The 8,755-nt window shown below is 33.8% G+C and overlaps 1 long non-coding RNA gene across 1 annotated transcript; it reads right to left on the bottom strand.

Annotated features, from left to right (window-relative positions):
- Positions 1 to 1,145: 1,145 nt before the first annotated feature.
- Positions 1,146 to 3,137, bottom strand: LOC132151212 (uncharacterized). Its single transcript, XR_009436350.1, has 3 exons — positions 3,100 to 3,137; positions 1,509 to 1,649; positions 1,146 to 1,432 (listed from the first exon to the last, which is right to left on the bottom strand). It is a non-coding gene; the product is annotated as an uncharacterized LOC132151212 (long non-coding RNA).
- Between the last annotated feature and the right edge of the window lie 5,618 nt (positions 3,138 to 8,755).

Here is an 8,755-nt window from a genome sequence, read left to right as displayed (position 1 = left end):
ATTCAAGTACAGACACTAATCTAGTGTAAAAATCTCGTAGATTGGTGTTGCTAGAGTGTCTCGCTCTCTCTCTCTCTACATCCTCCTCCATCGCTGGATGTTACAAGTTAGTTGCAGCCCTGTTTTACCCATAACACACCTTGACTTACGGATGTGGTTCATCCATCATTGTCTCGCATGAATTTGCCTGTCATTTTTCATCCCTCACTTTCTCTGAAGCCTTAAACATCTTGTCTTGGGAATCGCTGACTATAGAAATAGCTTTTGAATATTACATGTATATATTTTTGTTTGCTGGATGTTCTAGCCGTGGAGTCTGTAATCTCTCAAACTAAGTAGTGTTTGAAATTCAGTAAACCTGCATAAACATGCCCAGCAGAGAAACACAAATAACTCTCATGGTGATCAGAGACACGTTCATCATGCGGTCAGTGGACAGGCCACTGCAAAAGATTAAACAAATGATTTAGTAATGAAGTGTCTAAATCTGTTTCTATTTGGGATGTACTCCACCAGAAAAAATGTGGATGTAACAGTGTTGGGGAATAACCGACTTGACTAAAACAAAATGAAGTACTAAAATTGCCAAATGAAAAAGAAAGAAAGAAATACTAGACTAAAATATTTTGTTTTTTATGAGCAGTGAACAAAAATATACTGATGTATTTTTCATCTTATTTTATACAAAAATGCAAATAGGAACATGGTCCCTTAAAATGTTGTGCATTGTGAAGTCAGTTCATTTTAGTGAACTGATTTGTTTCAAATAAACAACAAACTGTTCAAACAAATGATTCACAAATCATTTTAACCCGTGTTTTCTGGTTTGAATTAAAATGATTAGTTACTGTAAATCCTGATGTTCAACACTTTGTTTTCAGCTCAGTTTTAGAAATATTAATGTTACATGTCACATTAAAAGTTAACTTGAATGTAAGTTAAGTTAACACCTTAATTTGTGCTAGATGAATTACAGATTAAACAGTAAATAATGCACTTTTTAAATATGCATTAAAAATCAATGGTAAAGGTTTGGTGTAAACCTAAATGATTTTACTAAAAAAGTAGATTGGCTGCCATTTAACTACTTCAAATTATAAGAAGCTTGGTAAATAGTTTCCAGTTTGCCAATTTGCCAGTTTACATTCACTTTCTAAGAGAAACTGTGACAAGAAAAAGAAAAAACTTCTCTTTGTAGATTGCTGCTTTGCCTTTTTAAATTCTGAACGAAAGGAGAGAGAAATATGGTAAATCCCTCGACATCTAGTAGGAACTGTGTTATTCATCGACATGATGTCCTCAAAGTCAGCAGTGACAAGAAGTGACAGGTCTGGACTGATGAAACAGAAAGGACCATGGGGATCAGGGACTGAATGGTCCAAAAGGTTCTTGTGCACGTCTGAGGTCCAATCAAGCAGCCACAGCAGAGATCCTGAGAACACAGCGAAATGAATATGCTTTCAATTTTAAAACTATAAAAATTATTAATAAGTGTAAAAACCACCCACCTGCCCAAAGACAGAATCCATGAAAGAGTTTGTGTGCTTCATTTCTGCAGAGCTAGGAAATCTTCCAGACCAATCTTAATCGAGACTGGAAGCTGCACGTTGATGCAGAATACTCACATAAATGGACAAATCAGCCATAACCTCGCGGGGGAAAATAAATAAAGATTTTTGAAATTGTAAATAAAACAGAGTATGTAAAAAAATGTAAAAAAAAAAATCAATTTCTGTCTTTCTACTTAAGAAGGTTATTTTAAATAAATGTGTCACTTGCCATTTTTTGTAATTATTTGCAAAAAAATAATAATAATATAGATTTATAACTATATTTTCTTGTGGTTCCTTACACAATACTGTTATGAGCTATGAAAACTTTTAGCATAATGCATGATTTGTAAACTAGCACATTTTGATGTTTGCATCACATAACTAGCTCTTATCTGTGGCTTTTTTGATGTAGTAAACTTGCTCGGTAGCGCACCTGGTACAGCATTGAACTCGCGATAGGAAACACGATAAATTAGCTCAAAGACTTGTAGAAGCAAGATAAAATGGCATTGGTTTCTTCATCATATGTGATCAGTTTTAGGGTCGGGTTTAGTGTAGATGGAGTGTTATTTTGTTTTTTTAAATGACCTTTTAGCATCTCTTATTTCATTCCCAAACTGACAAGATACAACATTGCTCGATTCACTTTGATCTGTTTCGTATAAAACTGAACATGCTTTTAGCAGCGCATTTTGAAAACGTCACAACACGTGCAAGAAGCGGCGGAATGTAATTTTTCATTAAGGAATGTAATTAAAAAAATGGGACATCTTTTGCAGGGAAGACACATCAACGCATCAAGCACTTGTGCCGTAGACATCTCCCTTAATTATATAGCCGTTATCTAGTTTTGTCATGCCGCATGTCTGCTCTTGACAGTATGTTAGATTATTAAAAGAGAAGTGTTTTTTCTTAACATGCAGAGACAATTTAAAGAAAGACATTGGTATGTTGACACTGTGGTGCTATTAGTGTTTGCGGCCTGACATAGAAAGTAGACACTTGTATAATAATGATGCTAACTAATATGCTAATGCTATAACATTTAATTTTTGCCCAGAGTTCGTCCAAAATGAAATCCAAAACAGTAGGAAAAGTCATATCAATGCCACTGTCAGACTGAAGGACAGAGATTTAATTTTAACTTTCTTTGATCGCACAAGTGATTATCCCATTAGCATGTAGCAGCAGTGCATTGGCTGTCAGATTCTGAATGTGCATATTTTCCACTGAACTGCCTGTATTTACACTGCCTTTCCTGTCATAGATTAACTGAAGCAAGGATTGTGCAAACTTAAATCAGTTCAACCAATGCAAACACTCTGAAAAAGTGACTGAAAATTGGTGCGTATCCTGAAGTTGACATTTTCCAGTGCATTGAGGATTAAAGAACATTGAGTAATTAGTTTATTAGAGAACTGTCACAAACAATGAGCAGACTGCATCAATATATCTGGGAAAACCATGTAAATATAAAACACTTTTAAGAGAGTGGCAAAAATATCAATCTGGGATCAAAAACCTCCATCTGTTCATGTTGACTTACCTCAGGATTATCTAAATCAAATCAGGAAAAGATGGACTCTGCAAAAAATATAAGCATAAATGAATTAGTGCCTTTTATTTTGTTTTAAAGTGTGTCATTTAAGCTACACATTCTAAAGTTGCAGTTGCTGTAATTGTAGTCAGAATATGAAGTAGAAGAAAAACAAATTACAAGATGCTCATTCAGTTTGTTAGAAAAGCTCATGTGCTGTCATTTTAAGATTACGACTGAATATAAGGCTTAAATGTATGCTGCTAGCATCGTCAGAAGAAATTGCATTCATGCAATTGCATGCAAACTATTCACATGCATGGCATGCATGAAAAAAACTAATATTAAAAATACATGCAAAATATTCATTTAAATAAACAAACTAACTAATAACCAACATTTAGTTAATGCATTTTAAACTGGGATATTAGAAAGTGTTTTAACGTGATGCCAAGATCACCTTTTAAGCGTTTGCTCTCTCTGATTTAGTGCTTGCTTATCTTTTGTTTATTCACCAAAAAGTCATCAAAAGCTTTGAGGATTTACCACATCAACATATTGTTTTAACAGTCAACCTGTTACAATTTTTGGGTTAATGTTGCCCTCTGGAAATCTTTCACAAATGTTTGTTCCGGCGTAGCTGGCCGAGATAAAACCTTCTCTACACTGAATAAAAAGAGAGAGAGAGAGAGAGAGAAATGTCAAAAATGAAGAGCTTTCAGGGGAGACTACTGTTGAATCATCCTAAAAACCCCTTATTAAAGTCAACATGAAATCTAAACTAACTCTTATTTGCTTAAAGATTCCTTGTATTGTTGTGCACGATTCATCAGTGCAATTATTCCAGTGATATTCTGTTAGAATGGATTACTTATCACAAACTAGTAATTCCCAATTAATAAAATCAAGTCCAACCTTGCTTTGCACTTGGAAATATGTCAAATTGCAGAGATAAACTGGACTGTGAACAGTGTTTCTTGTTGAATTCAAGCAGCAGTCAAACTTTTACATTATTGAATATAATAAAACTCTCCAGAGCAACACGCTCTGAGAAAACATCAGCACAGTCTCAAACGTGTGAATATGTGTGTGAGATACTCTGAAACAATGCAAGCCGGAGGCTTGTCAGAGATATCTACAGTTTGACAGACACAGACAGGAAGTTCCACCTCTATCGTTGTTCAAGATCTGTTTGAGTGTATCTCAAACATTAGAAAGCTTTGCTATCTCCTGTCGTTCCCCACAGCATCCACACTGACACGACAGCTCAAGTCAAGAAAGGAGGAGCTTTGACAATTCTGCCAAATTCAGCTTTATCACCTTAAAGATGCTGCAACTCTTTCCTGAAGGAACCACATCATGCAATCAGGCTCAGAAATTATGCAATTTACAAATATTTCATGTCTTTGGAGTATATGTGTTCAATGCCTGTGCAGACAATGTATGACTTGTGAACTCAAACTTTACATTATAGAGATAAGGACTGAAAAAATGGCATAAAGGTGAAATGTGTGATTCCTGAGTCACCAGCAGTGCCGAAAAAAAAATTGCATGCGTGCAATTGCATGCTAAATATTCATTTGCATGAATATTGCATGCATAAATAAGTTAAATAGACAAAAACTGCTAAATGTATACTCACATAAATAAATGCACTTAAACTGGTACATGAGAACATATTTAAACAAGAATAATTCCAGTAACACTTAAATTCTTTATGCGTAATGCATTTTATAGGTATACATAATGTATGTTGTAAAATGCATTACGTCTTTTCATAAATAATTCTAGCCGAAGTTAAAATGCATTATAGTATTTGAAGGTTTGTTTGTCATGTGTAATGACTTATACTTTCTAAAGGTGTAACAAGGAATAATGTTTTAGTTGCAATTATGCACAAAATCATACAGTGCATTATATGGTGCATTACAAGGCATAATTAATACATATAAACTATTTGTATAATGCATTATATAAATTCTTTAAGTGTAATCAGTATATATATATTTTTTTTTTAATTTCCATTGACTGTACTCCGATATAGTAGTTGTTTCTTATTTAGTTTATTTACCAAAATCATGAAATGCTATGAGACATTACTACATTAAAATGATATTGACAGTCAGTACATTATCACAATTTTTGAGTTAATGTTGCCCTCTGGAAAATGTTCAAGAATGTTGTTTTATCACCCAAGTGACAGTTTTGCACCTATTTATTTATTTATTTATTTTTAATTTATTTATTTATTGTAGCTGTCAGATATTTCACAATGGGCTTCTTTTCTGAAATGAGAGTGAATAATTTGTAAAACCATTACAAAATATTTCATTTATTTATTTATTTATTTAGTGTGTGTGTGTGTGTGTGTGTTTTGCATTGAATTAAACATAACTACTTAATGTGTTCAATTCTATGCAACAATTTATGTCATAATGCTCAAGCCATTTATGTATGTGCATTTATATAGTAAGACCAAAAAAAAAAAAAAAAAGCTCATATTGTCCATTAAAATCTAGTGCAGACCACACACTCAGGGTGAGAATACACATGAACGCTGAAGAACTACACTTGATTTTTTTTTCTGTTTATATAATAAGGCAAATTAGATCTTGGAAAGTCAATGAGTCATTTTCGAACAATCCAGCATCTAAAAATAGCTTTACTTATTTAACGCATTAATCTTCAGGAGACACTGTACAGCCTATGTAATTCAGTTATTTTAGTTATTTTAGTCACATAACATTAGGAGGCAGTTGCATTATGGCATGCACATTTGTGGCCGAACACAAAAAGCAATTTTCTGTGCTTTTCAGACTACTTAAACATAACAACTTTTCACCCCCCGTGTGCACTCACATCATTAGGATATGCTGGAGAGAGTGTGCATAGCAAAACCAATATTGCTTTGTTATATATGTATCTATCTATATTAGTTGCAGTGAGCAGCTGTTTACAGTGTTATTTCTGTCAAGCACCCTTTACAAAACATGAGCTTCAGTGGACCGCATGAGTCTGGAGTCAAAACACAGCCACAACTACAATATGCCTGTCAAAGGCATCAAAGGTTAATGCACGGTATGCATGGAGAGTGTTTACCTCCTCGTGTCGATGCTTAATTGCTATTTAATAGTCTGACAGCTATTGTACATTGCACCTATTGAGAACACAGACGAGGAGGGTGTGCACTGAAATAAACCAGTTATTAATGCAATAAATTGGTTTCTTTGGGGGATGAATTGAACAAAGGCAATCAACCAAATGCTTGAAACTAAAGAGATGTTTCAAATCTTGCATGTAAGCATGAAGAAAAGTCGCACAGATGCTAATTTTTTTTTTTTTTATAACTAATGAGTGCTTGGCATGCAAATCCGTAAACTGCCTTTTTTTCAGTTAGCACAGGTTTTGTATTTCTTTTTGGAGCTGATTGGTTGTAGGCTACATTGGCTTTATTTGAGCTTATGCACTATTTTGTGGGGGATAAAACTGAAGATGCATTAATTCAAAACAAGGCAGAAACAGATCGATCAGCTGAAAACAAAATGCTAAACATCTTCTAATCTAAATAAATCTAGTGGACAAAAATAATGTTTCCAATTTTTGATAATAAGAAAGCATAAAAAGAAATTTATAGGCAATTTTTTAAAAGGTTTGTCATTAATAAACAGGAACACCACAAGGGGAAGAAAGTAGATTTGTGCATTAAGTAGACACTTTTATCCAAAACTACTTAAATTGCATTCAGGGTAATTCATGCATTGCTTGGGAATCGAACCTATAACCTTGGTGTTGCCAGTGCACACTGTACGATATTTAAATTTAGTTATATATAGTTATCAATTATTCACTGTCCCTACTTAAGAAATAATGATTACCAGTGTATTGCATTTCAGATTTAGCTCAAAGTGATCACGTCAACAGCACTGAAGCACATGACATCGCTGCAGGTCAAACACACTTTCACTGTTTGACCCTGGAGTCACGCCGCGGTCCAAGAAGTCAATCATGTGTATTATACACACACCTCATGAGACTTGATGCATATGATTGTATACATCAAGGATGAGCAGGATGGCTTGACAGAATCTTAAATCATTACTGTAGATAGATTTTTTTTCTCCAGAGTAACATGATAAAGAACAGTTTACATTGATTTATTCCAGACGAGCAGGAGATTAAAATGCTACATTTTCTGGCAGAACACTTTTCCTTTTCCCTCAGGATTAGGTTTTGCTAAATGAATGCACTTGCATGCTGCACTAAAACATTGGAATAGCTGGTTTGTATTATTATTAATTTTTTTTTACAAAAACACTAAGGCTTATATGTATTGCTCTAAATGATAATCATCCGCACATTTGTAGTCAACCAGAAACCAAAGCTGTTATCTTTTTGAGACACTCTCATGAAAAATAAAAAAGATCAATTGTATTTAATGTGCACTTGTAGTGTACTTCAAATCTTAAAAGCATAGTTTTAAACACCTGTACTTGCAGATAATATAATATCAATGAAATTAAAAAGCACACTTTCATAACTATATCTCTTAAAATGTTTATTTTAAAAGGGCACTTTTTTAAAGTTTTATTTTAAAGTTACTGTATATGTAAATCATGAATAAATAAACTGTTTCATGTTAAAATTACATGAATTTTAATGTGTTGTATATTAACATATTAAAGCACATGCAACATTTTAACTGTATTTTGTTTTCTGCATATTAGATTTAAAGTAAATATATTTTAAATGCACTAAATGGCAAGTTAAACATTAAAATAAATTACATGAAAGTTTCAATAGAAATGGCTTTTAAAAATTATATTTTAGTTTTCCATAAATGTTTGAGCAGTATTTTAACAATATTTCAAAGTAATTATGAACAAAAATATGCACTTAAGTCCTATTAGTATGTCATAAAGCACTCTAAAGATCAGCTAATTGCATTTAATGTAAGTTTTAGGTATAATGCTTTTTCATATAATTGCAAATAACATGCAATTAATAGTCAGAAAACATCACATGCAGTTCGCACTAAAATACATTGTATTCTTTTAAAGTACTTTATGTCTATAAAAAGTAGTCTTTTTAGTATGAATCATAATTACAAAATATTACACCTTATTACTGCTGATTCATGGTGTTTGCTAAGACAAGCGTGACTTTTACAAATATTGGAATTGGTATTTAGAGCAGGTGAAAATCCCACAGAATCGAACCATCTCTAGACCAGAAGATCTAGAGACTTGAGGGTGCAGGACTCTTTTGACCCAGACCAGCAAAAAAAAAAACACCCACAGCACCCTGGTGAGTTTCACCAAGGCTTTTTCTTCAGAAAATGATAGAATTTAGTTGTTCTCCTGCAGCGTTCATTCACACCAGTACAGTCAGCAAACTGTGGGAGTTTTTGCAAACCTTGCCGAGGATGGATAAATCTCAGCGGAGCATTAAGGTGGTTTTATATTTGGCATAGGTTCATTCTGTGCTCAGATTCAGAGAGATTACTTACAGAGTCATGTGGGTCGAGTCCTGCTGCACAAGAAGCCTTCACACCGGCCATGCCTCGATAAGACAGACGTATCCTCTACAGGAACTGAGCGATGGATGGGGAGAGCTCAGAAAAATACCTGTTGTCTTTTATGGAAGCAACAGCGTGTGTGCGGGACGT

This window comes from Carassius carassius, chromosome 10, assembly GCF_963082965.1.
Source record: "Carassius carassius chromosome 10, fCarCar2.1, whole genome shotgun sequence".
Lineage (NCBI taxonomy): Eukaryota > Metazoa > Chordata > Actinopteri > Cypriniformes > Cyprinidae > Carassius > Carassius carassius.
The sequence above is the reverse complement of the archived record's forward strand: the minus strand, read 5'-3'. Positions and strand labels throughout refer to the sequence as shown.